General features: G+C 42.3%; 1 pseudogene; it reads right to left on the bottom strand.

Moving 5' to 3' along the window:
* Positions 1-3,114: 3,114 nt before the first annotated feature.
* LOC122749802 lies at positions 3,115-3,860 on the bottom strand (annotated as a pseudogene).
* Between the last annotated feature and the right edge of the window lie 11,927 nt (positions 3,861-15,787).

Genomic DNA, 15,787 nt, shown 5'->3' with positions numbered 1-15,787 from the left:
ATGTTTTCAAAGTATAGGATGAAAATGCCTCTTGTCCTTTGCTAGGTAGAATCATTCTTAGGTTATATTTCTATCTCCTATGAATGGTGGGTTAAGGTAATGTTTCACATAGTTCTGCCTCAGATAAATAGTCTGTGGGTAAAGCTTCATCACATGTCTTATATTAAGTAGCTGTGTACACCCAAGACCTTCTCCTGATGATCACAGACCTATAATAGACCCTGCTTTCCAGAAAACTCAGACAAATTATACCGAGCCTGTTGCTGAAACCCTTGGCCCAGGGCAGGTAACAAAAGACCGAGAGGACAGTCAGGTGTAACGATTGGAATGACGTCACCTGCTAGAGACTTACTGTAGGAAAGCTCCGCCATGAGGTGAAGCTCTCTGAGGGCAGACCATGTTTTTTCTTTGGCATCAGGAAGTGACGATTGCTTATGGGAGGAGGAAGGGGGAACCTGGCCCTCTGACGCTCTCTTTCCTGGGGACTCTGGTGGAGAGGGGAGCTAGAAATGTGCTCTCCCTTTAATAGATGAATGTAGGCCTTTTCTTCTCTCTTTACCAAATTCTTATACTCCTTAATAAATGCTTAAAAACCTAACTCTTGCTAAAGCTTATAATTTATCGGCAACCACTCATTAGATATTTTAGACAATATAGCTAGAATTTTAGCCCTTAACAAAGGCCACACTGAACCCCAAGGATTGTATAGATAAGTTTTTGAAGTCCTGTTATAAAGGTACCCTGCAATAACAATCTAGCATCTATCTCATCACACAGGAAATCTCAATGAACTAAGGTAGCCAGAAATGAGTTCATAACCAGCATGGGATGGGATTCATCATTTAGTTGAACTGGTGAAGAGGCAGTAAGATGCTGGGGAAAGAATTCTGGATCTGAAGTCAGAGGTTTTAAATTCTGGCTTTGCTCCTATGTCACTATTCTATCCATGTAACCTTGGGCAACCTTCCTGGGCCTCAGTTTCCTTGTCTGTAAATTGTCAGAATCAGACTAGATGTTCTCTGAGGGCTCTTACAGCTAAAAATCTGAGGTCCTCTCATGTTATGGTAACTTCCCACTGCCTAACTACTCCTTGATGACAGATAGAACCATTCTTCTGCAATGTACTTTTCTGTACTGCCTTATGAGTAGTCCCTCCACTCTGTGTTCAGATGCCTTTGGGTTGTGTATCCTGAATAGATAGGTAGCCTAATTGGCCCTGTATTGAGATATCTAGTTGCTAACTTACTAGTGTTTTGGGGATACCCTAACTATTTCACTACTTTGGCATATGACTAGGACATTCAATCTTGGCCTAGAAATGTCAAATTAGACTTCCATGATATTGAGAAGCAAGCTGCACTCCCACATCTGAAGTCCTTTTAAAGCAGAAACTTGTAGCTTGTGTTGCCTTCTTCAGTACCTTCTTTTTTTTTTTCCATTTCTGGTTGCCAAATGTTAGGAGCAGTCTTGATCAACTGTAGCATGTAGAAAGGAAGGAGTTGTAGGAACTAGGGATGTTAGGCATGGAGAAAGGAAGGTTCAGATCAGGAAAAATGTCATCACCAACTTTAGATATTTGAAGGGTTTGTCAAGAAGCTGTTTAAACTGTTTAGTCCCACAGGGCAGGGCTAGGACCTTGAGATGGGAGTTACACAGAGATAGATTTTTGGTTCAACATAAAGAGGATTTTTTTTTTCAGGGCAATGAGGGTTAAGTGACTTGTCCAGGGCCACGCAACTAGTTAAGTGTCAAGTGTCTGAGGTCAGATTTGAACTCAGGTACTCCTGAATCCAGGGCCAGTGCTTTATCTACTGTGCCACCTAACTGCCCCAAAGAGGATATTTTTTTAAAGAATGAGAGCTATCCCCAAATGGAATAGGTTATCTCAGAAGCAAGTTTGCTGTTCCTGGAATTCTTCCTACAGAATCTGTATGATCATTTGCCAATGAGGTTGTAAAGGGAAAGATGGTTGCAGGGCACAAACCTCTGTGCCTGGAGTCAGGAAGACCTGAATTCAAATCCAGCTTCAGACACTTATTAGCAGTGTGACCCTGGGCAAGTCACTTAACCCTCTTTGTCTCCATTTTCTCATCTATAAAATGATCTGGAGAAGGAAATGGCAAACCGCTCTAGTATTTTTTTTTTCCATATGTGATTTTTATATTGAGGTAAAAAAAATTGCAGACACTAATTGCAGATGTGTGGGGAGGAGGGACAACACAGTAAATACACCATCACATCCAACACATTCCAACATCACCTCCCCAGATGAAGCAATTGGGGGAGGGGTGCTCAGGATCTGCATAAAAACACTGGCGAGCATGAGCACAACACACACACACACACGCACACACACACACACACACACACATCAATGGGGCATGGGAGAAGAAGAGGTTGGGAAGAAAACATTTGCTCCTTGCTCTCTGATCCTTCAAATCCCTCCCACCTGCCTGTTATTCTTCAGGAAAGCCAACACTACTGGTGCTTCTGGCCCTTGCATCTTGGTCTTGACTGACATTCCCAGAGACCAGAAAGGTCCAATGGGCAGGGCTGGTGCTGACCCTCCTCCCTTCACTTTCCCCAGGTAGAAGGAGGAACTTTTCCAGGAGGAGCCGCAGCTGGTGCTGTGAAGATGGAGACCAGGGTGGAGCAGGGGTTGAGGCTTGAGCCCTCCCTCCCATTGAGAGTCCCAGGTCTCTCTCGGGCTCCATTTTTCAGTCAGAACAGGAGGTTACACTTGGCACAGAGAGCACCTCCAGTCAGGCAGGGGGAGGATGAAGAAGGAGGCCACAGCCCTCCCCAGCTCTCCTAACACTCACACAGACTGGGCAGGGAGGGGAGCAGGTGTTCCAACATGCTTTGGCAGTGGGAACCCATGGCCCTGGGCAGGGCTTGACCCCAGAATAGCTTCTGGGGGTTGGACCAGGGTAAGAATCTCAGCACCTCTTTAGAGGGAAGTTGGGTCAGACAGAAGGGCAGGAGAAAGAGGCGGCCGAGAGCTGGTGGGAAAGAAGGAAATGCAGGCAGTGAGAAAAGCAGCAACAGGGACCAAAGAAAGGAAAAAGAAGGACAAGGAGACTGGAAGTGGAGAGGCTAAGGCTGCTGGCCACCTCACACTCTAATGAAGACCAGGTCAGCCACACAGGCCAGGAAGTTGATGGCGGTGAGGATGGTCACCGTGAGCCTGCCATCCCAGTCACACACCTCAAAGGCACGGTGCTTGGGGCAGCCAGAATCATCCCTCCTCCCAGGCCTGCCTCCCTTGCGATCATCGAACTGATAGAGGGGCCAAAGCACCAGGGATGAGGCATAGAAGGCCATGGCCAGGCCCATGAGGAAGCTGGGGAACGAGATGGGCAGCTGGCCTGTGCAGTCACCCAGGCTCAGGAGGCTGGGCTCTGGTCCAGGCCACCTCTGTGGCATAGGCGAGGCAGGCTACGCAGGAGAAGAAGGTGGCTGCGATGGCGTGGTCTCGTCTTTGGCCCTGGCCCATGAACTGGACATAGGCAGAGAGGCAGAGCAGGGTGGCATAGCAGGCATAGGCAATGGGGAAATTATGCTAGGACAGTGGGAATTGGGGCTAGAAGCCATCCACTTCCCCTATCAGAATCACCAGTGTTATGGCAAAGCAAAAGCACCAGGCAAACATAGCCCAGTGGCCCATGACCCCCTCCCAGGAGCCCACATGGGACCACTAAGGAGAAGGCCACACAGGTGGACACCAGTTGCAGCAGGCGCAGGAGGCCCAGCTTGGATGCCAGTGCCCAAGGAGATCCCACTATGGTGTGTGAGCCCAGGCCAGAAGAGGTAGTGGTAGTGGTAGTGGTCATGGTGTTTTGAGTCACAGTCATCACCATGGCTGATATCTTATGTCACACTTCATCCTGGAAAGGGGGATTGGATAAACAGACTGGTCTTGGAGCTGCTCACAATCTGCGGACTCCCTCCTGGGTAGCTCTAGTGAGAGTTGGTGGTGATCCCAGGTCTGGGGCTAGGTCCCGAGAAGGACGGGGCTTGTAGAGCCGGACCTACTCTAGTATTTTTGCCAAGAAAACCCCAAATGGAGTCACGAAGATTTGGACATGTCTCCTCAAAACAACTCGACAACCACCACCACCACCTTGTAAAGGGTATTGATAATTTAGGTTAAGATGGTGCTACATAGATGACCTCTAAGACTCCACGATTCTATGACTCTACCACATCTAAGCGCCTCGATTTGCCACCATTCAGGGCTTGAAGATTATGGTGATGCATGTTTCCAAATCTGTGGCACTTTTCAACTTGAACAGGATGCAGAGTGTGAAATGGATAAACAGATGGGCCCAGCCTTTAAGGCTGCAGAATCTGCCAAGTTTATCTAAAATCCTATGAAAGGTCAAGTTTGTATTCTAAGCCCTTTCCCTCGTGTGTCTAGCTTTGAGAGGAAAGTGACACAAGGACTCTGCTGATGGCCACTTTCCTAGTCCCTAAAGCTATTCATATGGGGTTTTCCAAGAGTCTCTATCTATCCCTCTTCCCTTTTCTTTCTTCCTTCCTTTCCCTTCCCCCACAGTTTTATTGCATTCTTTATGGTCAAACCTGCCCCCCCTTTTGGGTGGTTGTTGCTGTTAAAGAGAAGCCAAATAAATCATTCTTATCTGCTCCAAAACTCAGATGACAGTTTTAAGTGGAAAATGCTCAAAAAGTGACAATCAGTGATTTGCCCAGAACATTAATGCAAAACAGAGTAACCTAAAGGCAACTGTACCATATTTTAATTCTATTTCATTGATGCTAATTTAAAACAGAAGCCTGTAGAACAGGATATGTATAAAGCCAGGAGGAACTAGATATGATCCGACCTACTCCTTGTACCAGGTTTCTAAGGGGGTATAGTCCTTGATTTAATAACTGCAGAGACAAGTGCTGCATCTCTCATGCCTGGTGCCTACACCAGCAAATCTTTCACAGCCTCGCTGGTGGGGATTGGTCTTGTCCCAAAATTAAATCATTGCAACAGGAGCAGAGAGAGCCTGGGGAAACAAATGCAGGGGCTCACCCCAGGTGTCAGTGACAGATATGCTTATCAACAATTTCAGGAAAACACGTTTCCCTCGGCTCATTGGGCCTGGGTGCTTTTTATTTTCTGTTTGCTCGCTCTTCTTCCAAATCTGCAAGGAGCAGTGAATCAGACCTAATGGATAGCTCCCCTCTTTGCCTACTGGAGATGGAGAAACAGCAGCTTAGCTGGATGGGAGGGCTGGAAAGAAGCTTCTTATAGGCACTTGGAGCTCTGTGCTGAAAGACTTGATGAAAACAAATGATTTTGCTTGGCAGGCTGGAGCTGTGGGCATTATGCCAGGTCCTGTTGCCCAGGTCTGCGACAGGTTTGATGCCCAGAAGTCCCTAGAGATACTGTTAAGTACCTGCTGGAACACAAGACTGGTAGAAGCCTATAATTTGATCACAAGCTGTATTTTCAAAAATGGGAAATAGGAAAACTGGAGAACTAACCTTTCTGGCAGATAAGTGAGAAAGCATTATCAGTTTGATACAAATGGAGTGATGCTGCATCTTTATATTTCTAGAATCTCTATTGCTAATTAATAATAGTGAGCTGAGCTGGTATGTAAATTCTTAGAGTTTCATCAGCTTCATTAGCTGTCATATACACCTTTGCTCAGGGCCTAATTGAATGCAGCATCACACAGAGGTGACCATGGATTCTCCATAGTGTGGTTGGGCCTAACAATTTATATGTGCCATCCTCGCACAAGTGAAGCTAAATTAAGAGAAATTTGCACCCAGAAGGTTGCCACTTGGTGGTTGTTATTATTACTGTTATTATTGGTTATAGTTACTAATGAAAACTAAGACATGGATAATTTGTGGCCTGTGTTGGTAGAGATAGGGCTCATACCAATGAAATCCTTGTATTTGAGGTATGTCAGGCAAGTAGATGAAGAGAGTATCTTTGGAATAAGGTTATGTATTTAGAATTAGGGAAACCTTTGTTTTTGTTTTTGTTTTGTTTTGTTTTGTTTTTTGGTGAGGCAATTGGGGTTAAGTGACTTGCCCAGGGTCACACAGCTAGTAAGTGTCAAGGGTCTGAGGCCGGATTTGAACTTAGGTCCTCCTGAATCCAGGGCCAGTGCTCTATTCACTACACCACCTAGCTGCCCTGAAACCTTTTTTTATAATACTGAGGATGAGGCTAAGTTCTAGGTCAGGGGCTAGATTCAGCATGGTTCAGTAGTATAATTTGAGAATTGGAACAAAGGGAGATAGCTGTCCACCATTAAAAACTTAACAAAGGAGGTTCACTTAGCCACAGCATGAAAGAATATTCAGCAAGGATACAGCATGAATTCAGTTGGTTACAGCTTCCCTTGCTTCACATTTTCTATGGTGGTGTGCTTATCAAGAAATATATGTCAAATTTGTAAGGGGAGAAAAATAGCCTAATTTTTGTGGGGTGGTCATTTTTCTTTTCTTTTCTTTTCCTCTCTTTTCTTTTTTTTTTGGTGAGGCAATTGGGGTTAAGTGACTTGCCCAGGGTCACACAGCTAGTAAGTGTCAAGTGTCTGAGGCTGGATTTGAACTCGGGTCCTCCAGAATCCAGGGCCAGTGCTCTATCCACTGTGCCACCTCGCTGTCCCAGTCATTTTTCTTATAACAGTTATGCATGGACTTTGCTTAAGAGGATAAAACATTTTTTGATATTCAAATATATTGAGACATAAAGTCCACTGGTCGTTCTGAGAATTGGGTTGTTCTTAGAATTTAAGAATGCCTTTGTTTATTTATTTATGTATTCATTCATTTGTTCGTTTGCTTATTTATTTATTTAGGGCAATGAGGGTTAAGTGACTTGCCCAGGGTCACACAGCTAGCAAGTATCAAGTGTCTGAGACCAGATTTAAACACAGGTCCTCCTGAATTCAGGGCTGGTGCTTTATCCACTGCACCACCTAGCTGCCCCAAGAATGCCTTTTAAAGAGGACTTGAACATTGTTACTTCAAAATGGCATGTTTTAGTGGAAAGAACACTGGGAGAGGAGTCGAGAAATATGATTTCTTGTCCCAGGTCTAAAATAATAGTAATCAATCATTAATATTAATTAATATAACTATTTGATACAATTAATTAATACTTGCTTACATAGGCATAGAGCCTTTAAGGTCTGCAAAGTATGTTACATATATTATTTGCTCTTCATAAATCTGTGATTTTATATACAAGGCAGTTGGACAAGATGGCCTTGGACATACCTTATGGTTACAAATCTATGATACTATAATCATAAACTGACCCTCAAAGATGTTAAATAGTTCAGTGACTTGTTTAAGGGCTACAACTAGTAAGCATGTGAGGCACCTTTTGAATCCAGTGACTTATGTTCCCAAGTCCAGTGCTCTGCTCACTCTGACACTTCCTCACAGCATTAGCTGCCTGTATGCAATGCCGGGCAGGGTGCTTCATTTCCACAGGCTTCCATTTCTTTGGTAAGAGAAGAGAATTGCCCCAGAAGATTGCCAAGGTTCCTATGATCTCATAAATTACTTCATGAGGAATGGTTCATAGGATTGTATATTGAGATCTGGAAAGGACCTTAGAGATTACATACCTACCTCATCCTCATGATTTTAAAGAGGAAAACCAGAGTTGCAAAGTTGAAAAATCAAGGAACAAAGATAGTAAGTGATTTGTCTCAGGGTCAAAGAGGTAGTGAAGGTCAGAGCTGGGATTTTAAACCTAGGTTTTCTGAGTTCAAATCCATAACTCTCTCTATTATGTGAGCATCTAGATTACATACAAACTTTTAAGATGTATGGAAGAAGGATACAGTATAAAGAAAAGAGTAGGAGGCGTAGTGGATAGAGCACTGGCCCTAGAGTGAGGAGGACCTGAGTTCAAATCCGGCCTCAGACACTTGACACTTAACTAGCTGTGTGACCCTGGGCAAGTCACTTAACCCCAATTGCCTCACAAAAAAAAGAAGAAAAGAAAAGAAAAGAAAAGAAAAAAAAGAAAAAGAAGAGAGTAGGAAATAGCCAACAGACCATGGTACAGAAAAGAGACCAGATTACCATTGTTATTTCCCTTTATTGTCAATCAGGAAGGAGAAGATGGGAACCTCATTTTTGCACTTCCCAGAAAAGGTCTGAAAACAATGCCCTAATGTGTTATTGTCTCCCAGTGGCTTTGGGCCTTCTCCAGAACACATGGGACATGATAGATTACAGAATAAACACTTAACTGCCACAGAAAGTCAAACGTTCTGAAATCAAAGATTTCTATATGTACAAAAAACCCCAATATTAAAATGTGTTACTCATTGCTACTCTAGGCAATATTGAACTCTAGGTAGCTTCCTATGTCATCTACCTCTAAGTGCTGGCTCTGGGCATTGAACAAACAAGATAAAAAATATTAAAATATTGATGAAGGGGCATTGATTTGGCAGTCAGAAAACCTGTGCTCAAATCCCAACCCTGCTACCTGTGTGACTTTGGACGAATGGTTTCGTTGACTTTCATGGGCCTTAGGTTCATTTATCTATATAATTAAGAGGTTGGAGAGATGCTATCTAAGGTCTCATCCAGTTCTAAATCTAATGAAACCCAAGTAAAAATTTCTGACCACGGATCACCTTGGCTCTGGGACAGTGCAAAGGGACAAACAATTGAGTTAATATATGCTCATTTCATGGAAAAGCCATCAGGGAAGAGGAATTTATGTTTGGCTTCTTTGAAGCAGGGCAACTATCTACAGATATAGATGATAAATATCACTCAGGAGTGTGGTAAACAGTGCAGCTGCAGAAACCCACAAGGCTGCATCCCAGCCTGAAGGGGAGGCAGAACCCTGGAGGGCCAAGGCTCACACTGCCTTTGTCATCATCAAAAAACACTTAAGTGCCTTTGTGACTGCAGCCCATGCTGTCCCCATGACCACAGAGATAAATCCGTGACTAGACACATGACTATCAGAAGCCACATTATTCTAGGAGGGGTACAGATGTTCAGGGACAAAGGAAAATGGTATCGGTTTTTACCCACAAAGGGCTTCCTGTTTTGGGGGAGAAAATGTGGCAGTTAGGGGGTGGATGGATGTGTTTACATATTTGAAAAATATAGTGCGCTTAGTAGTTTTATTTTTTTCTAGGGAGGCAATCATTAAGGGACCTTTAAAATTCTTGTCCAACCCTTTTATCCCTCCCCTCCCTTTTTTTGGGGAGGCAGAGTGAAGTGATTTTTCCAGGCTCACACAGCTAGTAAGGGTTTGAGGCCAGATTTGAATTCAGGTCCTCCTGACTCCAGGGCTGGTGCCCTATCTATTGTGCCATCTAATTGTTCCCAACCTCTTTATTTTAAAAAATGCATTATTTTTATTATGTACACTTTCCCCCACCCTCTCATAGGCAGCCATTACTTAAAAAGAGGAATTTTTTAAAAGTTCAGCAAAACTAGGGGGGCAGCTAGGTGGCACAGTGGATAAAATACCAGCCCTGGATTCAGGAGGACCTGAGTTCAAAGCCGGCCTCAGACACTTGACCCTTACTAGCTGTGTGACCCTGGGCAAGTCACTTAACCCTCATTGCCTCCCCCCCCCCAAAAAAAGTTCAGCAAAACTAATCAACATATAAAAAAAAGTCTGACAAAGAAGAAAGAGAGCCAATTCCTTTATTTTACAGATGGGGAAACTGAGACTGAAAGGTAAAAATGACTTGCCCAAAGTCATACAGGTTATCTGTAAGTAGCAGAGCTGAGATTAAAACCCAAACCTTCTGATTGCAAATATTTCCATTACACCAAACTGCAAGATGAGTTAAATCCAGGAGTTTACTAGTCTTGGCCCCCTAACAACAGTGTTACAAGGTATTTCTTTTATGCGATCACTATTTCTTCAGTACCTAATATTAGCTAGGCACTGTTTTGGTTGGAATACAAAGACTTCAGGGGACACCACAAAATGTGAGAACAAAGAAATATTGAGACAAAGACAACAAGGAAGTGTAAAACTGTTTGAATCTTCTCCTCAAGACACTTAGAGTCTAGTTAAAATGCAATAAGTTAAATAAGTTCAAGTGGCAAAGAAAACCCAGCTTAAAACAACAATGGCGGAGCTTTCTCAAGGCAGTGTTTGATTAATTTCCAATTTCATGTGAGGACAATAAATACTGCAGTAGGTAAGAGGAAGGGATGGAGCAATGACCTGTGAAAGGCCCTGTAGAAGAAGGCTTTGTTTGTCGATGACTGACCTTCTCCCTAGTGACACAGCTTGCTCTCCACCTTCTATAATATCATTGACAAGTAATCATTTGGATGTACATTGAATGTACAGACAGACTATTTCACTTTTTCACACCTCTAATGACTAAGAAGTTTTTCCTTACATGAATCCAAAGTCTGTCTTTTATGCAATTTATACGATATGACCCTCATTCTTCTCTCTTCAACTAAGCACAGCAAGTCTAATTAATCTCCATGACAGCTTAAAATTTTAGATGTATGGACATACTGAGGTTTTGTGGTGGCCAGAAAACAGGACAAGAACTGGAGGTTTTAGTTGTTGGAAAATATGCATAATAAAGACAGGAATATAGACTAAGCAATTGAAGAGCAAGCAAAGGTTCTTCTATTAGTTTTTTGTTCTTGCTCAGCTCCATTTTCATGTTAATACAAAGAGATCCTGGAAATGAGGTGGGTTTCATTGTCCCTCCACATAGTTTCTGTGGATTTTGGAGAGAAGCCCCTAAAATTGGTTTTAATTATGTTCTCATTAAAATGTTTTCATTCAGGGCAGCTAGGTGGCGCAGTGGATAGAGCACTGGCCCTGGAGTCAGGAGGACCTGAGTTCAAATCTGGCCTCAGACACTTAACACTTACTAGCTGTGTGACCCTGGGCAAGTCACTTAACCCTAATTGCCTCACTAAAAAAAAAAAAGTTTTCATTCATTTTTCATTAAAAGGAATTTTTTAAAATCCTAAATCTGAACCCATGAGACTTTGCATCAACACCAGACACAGGTAGTTATGAGAATAGATTTAATCTTAGCTTAGAACCTTTTGCTGGTTTTTGTTGACAGCTGTTGTCTGGCTGCTTACTGTTTAGCTATTCATTAAAAGATCTATATCCTCCTTGTCATGAACTGACTTTCTAGCCACTGCACCCTAGCAGATGGTAGTAGCAAGGAACAGCTGCTCCTGAAGAAGCTAGAGGTCTGAAGGCCAGTAGACAGTAGCAGGGATCATTGATTGACCTTGAGACCAGTAGAGATTCTGAGCAGAATCAGTATAATGTAAAATGGAGAAGTGATACTCAGCATGGAGACTCAATGAACAGTGGAGACAGTGTACCCCAACAGAGATTGTGTACCAGGGCATAGGCAATAGAGAGCTCAATGATGCCACCAGAAGAGATCGGCAGCTCCACAGAATTAGAGATATGAGATGCTCTGGTCACATATGTGCCCTGGCCATGCATCTACCATGTACTCCATGTATGTTCCCTAGTCATGTATGTTCTCTATGTGTGCACCCTCCCCAACTAGTGGTATGGTAACCTGTGAGAGAGTATGTCTTATGAATGGCTGGAGAATATTTTTCTTGTCATGGTATTTGCCAAATTATTTGATTAAATGACCTAAAAATAAAACAAAGCAAAGTTAATGTGTCCTTTGGCTGGCTGATAAAAGTAAACACATCAATGAGAGCTCATGAACTTAGGCTTTGAGTGGACACTGACCCACAGAATATGTCAAACCAAAGGTGGCTTTTCTGGGGGCCTGTGGGGGGGGTGGTATCCCAAGTGCAACACTGAAGACAGTTATCAGATTCCCCTAAATATTCTCTTCTTCCATATTAACAGCCCTAGTTCCTCCATCTGATCCCTGTAAAGCATGGAGTCAGAAAACCTGAATTCAAATCCCCAACCTGTTTAATCTTATGTGAGTGGCTTGCTTATGCTGGGCCTCAGTTTCCTCACTTATATAAACTGGATGGATCTCCAGTCCTCTCACCAGGCCTGCCCCCTTATTTCAATGATCTTTAACTTCTGGATGCCTCTTATTCTGGTCCAGGCCCAACTCAGGCCAGTCAGGTGATGCAAACTTTGGATTAGAATGAAATGAGACATTTGTGGACTATAAAATAAAAATATTTTACTAATAGCAAAAGAAGGAAGGAAACAAACATTTATTAGGCGTTTACTACATGATAGGTACTATGGTAAGCATTTTACAAATATTATCCCATGTAGTTCTCAAAATAACCCTGGGAGGTAGGTGCTATTAATATCATCCCCATTTAACAGCTAAGGAAACTGAGGTAGATAGAGATTAAATAACTTGTCTAGGGTTACACAGCTAGTTAGTGTCTGGGGCAGTATTTGAACCAAGTTCTTCATGACTTGAGGCTCAGTATTTTATTTACTGAGCATTAATTCCTATGATTAAAAAGATACTAATTCAAATTAAACTTTGCTTTCCTGCACCTTCACCTTCACCATGATAATTGCCAATCCTAAATCAGATAGGTATCCCTGAATGATATTAGAAATTCTGCAAACCTCCATAGCATCAAATCCCCATAGGGTGGACCATTTATACGTCAGGGAGCAAAGAAGGCAAATCAATAATTCAAACCATAGTCCCCTGGACTAATCCAATACTGGCATAGCTTCCTTTTCTTTGTACAGAGAAACCAACCAACTTAGCAGCTACCATTTCTACCACCCCTCTTAAAATTGACCTGCAGGACTTTACCTTTTTTTTTTTAAACCAGGACATTACCCAAGACAAAGGACAATGAAAATAGAACTATCACCTCTCTCATTCTAGATACCGTGTTTATCTTACTGAAGCATATAATAGAGAATATGAAGAGAGTATGTAGGTATTTAAGGCCATCTGTTTTATTTCCAGCTCTCTTCTTCGATTTTATCCTCTATGTATTACTAATCCTCTCTTCTGGTCTTAGTGCTGTTACTCCCCATGGCACCAGACTTAATAGATATATGTGGGCAGTTTTCTTCATTTCTCTTCTTTTCCATTTAAATCTTTTTTTTTTTTTTTTTGTGGGGCAATGGGGGTTAAGTGACTTGCTCAGGGTCATAAAAAAAGTGACAAGTGTCTGAGGCCAGATTTGAACTCAGGTTCTCCTGAATCCAGGGCCAGTGCTTTATCCGCTGTGCTACCTAGCTGCCCCTATTTAAATCCTTCTTGATCAAATTCATGACATGACTACATTTTTTAATAGCCTTCGTTAGGGAACTTCTATCCATGTCCAAAAGCCCATCATACATTTTTTTTTTTTTTAGTGAGGCAATTGGGGTTAAGTGACTTGCCCAGGGTCACACAGCTAGTAAGTGTTAAGTGTCTGAGGCTGGATTTGAACTCAGGTACTCCTGGCTCCAGGGCTGGTGCTTTATCCACTGTGCCACCTAACTGCCCCTTCATACATCAATTTTAAAGCCATGGTCCAGAAATCAGAAAAAGAAACCATTTTCTCAGATAGCTACTTTCTAAATTTGTCTTGAATCTCTTACCTTTAATCAATAGTAGTGATGAAAATAACACCTGTGCCCAGGCGTACTTCAGGGTTTTGTTTTTTTTTTTGCCCATAACTTTGTTTTCTTTAGAAGTATTTTATAGAGTTTTTCTTTTAGTCTATTTTATCTCCATGTGAATCACTAGGAAGGTAATAGTTGTCTATAGTTTTCATAAGTCTCAGGAGACTACCTCTTTCCACCTCACATGTCTTGGGAAGACTCACCGACCTTTCTATTGTTTCTGTCAGATTGACAAATAGCTATCTCAGCATCCCTTGGTGGGGAGCCATCAAAAACCACTATTCATTTCTTCTTTCCTATGATCTTTAATGGATGACTTGTTAGCTGATGGGACTTCTGGATTCACTTCAAGAATCTTTGGAGCAAAGAAAGTATCTTGCTTATTAAGAGTTTCAGATCTCTGCCTTTTGCAAGAACTTCATACCTATTACTTCTGTGGAAATTTATTTTGATTTGGGGACCCTACCTTTAGGCTTTGATTAGAAAGCCTTAGGCCCTCAGGGTCTCTCCCCCTCTTCAGCTGAGTGAAAAAGCCCCGTGGGCTATACAAGATGCCGGATCAGACAGCTGGGGGGAAAAAGCCCCAGCTCCCTCCGACCTGAGCGGAGCTGTCTGAAAGATCCCGGATAGCCTGTGCTGAGGCATGAGGCTCGAGAGCACCCCCCCCCCCCCAGCTGCAGCTCTGGCTAGCGGATTAGCTTGGTCTGTGGGGGCGAAGGAAGCCCTGAGATTTGAGTGGAGAGAAGAAAAGGTATACATAGACCTGGGAGTGAAACAAAAAAAGGAGACTCGAGGACGGACTAGAGGAGAAAGGCAGCCTAGAGGGGAGCGCAGACCAGGATGGAGGAGAGTTCGGTTCAGAAAAGGAGAGACGGGGCTGACAAGGTTACAGGCCTTAATACAAACCAGGGAAAGTGTAACGTGGCCTGAGGCTAGAGGCGGCTAAGGCCCTTATTGTATTCAAGAAGTTCTAAGTGAAGCAGGTGGGAAAGAGACAGAGACCACAGGAAAGCAGTCAGGTTGTACATTTTATTTCCCTGTATTCTTAATTTTAAATAGTATCTCATAAATAAACTCTGCTTTGATTATTTAGTTAAGAGGCTTCTTAATATTTTGCTTATCAATTTGGGAGTGGAGCAGTGTGGTGGAACTTTATAAACGGCCCACATTAAATTAACGAAGTCAGGGGGCAGCTAGATGGCTCAGTGGTAAAGCACCGGCCCTGGATTCAGGAGTATCTGAGTTCAAATCCGGCCTCAGACACTTGACACTTACTAGCTCTGTGACCCTGGGCAAATCACTTAACCGTCATTGCCCTGCAAAAAACCAAAAACAAAGACAAAAACAAAATTAACGAAGTCAAATAGCCAAATAGTCAAAAATTCCCAGATTAGTCCTCCAGTCAGATTAGCGCCCCAAATTAGGCTAGTCAATTTAAAAATATTTTCACATTTTAATGGCGACCACAAAGGGACTTGTGACCCAATTATAATTTTCTCTAAACTTATAATTTTTCATATAATCATAATTGTTCATAAGTCCAGTTATTATAATTTTTCCAGGTTAGTTATAGTTATGAATAATTAATTTTTTGTACAGTTCCAAATTTTTAGGATGCTTTCTTCTTTCCTTTCTGTTTCATATTTTTCTACCTTCAACCTCTCAATAGCCTACAATTCTCCTGTCTTTTGCATCCTTTTTCATTCCCTTCTTAGGGAGCTTCTTCCATCCTTTCCAAAAACATTTACCCACCATACCAAAGTAGATGAAAGCTACTTTTAATCCCCTTTCTTCTCACCATCTTTAATATTTTCTTCTTATTCCCAGTTGTCCACTATCCTTTTGGACTTTCTCTTTGCCCCTATAAACATTTGCTTCCAGGAAAAGATGTGATAAACTCCTAGCTAGACATAATTATTGATAAGATTCTTGGTATTATCTTTTTCAGGAAGTATTTGTATTTTAAAAGAGAATAAAGCCTAAGTCAAGGGGATGAATCTTTAGTGGTAGGATTTCAAGCATAATAAGTTAGGCAGAATTGTAGGGAGAATGGTAATTTTGGTGCAGCTAGATGAATGCAGGACAAGGCTTAGAACCTCTATTTTTATTACTCCAAGTTGGCTAGAATAAGGCTCTAGGATTATTTATGTGGCCTCGGTGTCATCTTCCAGGGATATTATTCATTTAGAGGAATTTATTCACCCCAAGTTTAGACAGTTAGGTGAC

The sequence above is a fragment of the Dromiciops gliroides genome, chromosome 3 (genome assembly GCF_019393635.1).
Source record: "Dromiciops gliroides isolate mDroGli1 chromosome 3, mDroGli1.pri, whole genome shotgun sequence".
NCBI classification, from domain to species: Eukaryota; Metazoa; Chordata; class Mammalia; order Microbiotheria; family Microbiotheriidae; genus Dromiciops; species Dromiciops gliroides.
Note: the sequence above shows the minus strand (reverse complement) of the source record. Positions and strands in the feature narration are given on the sequence as shown.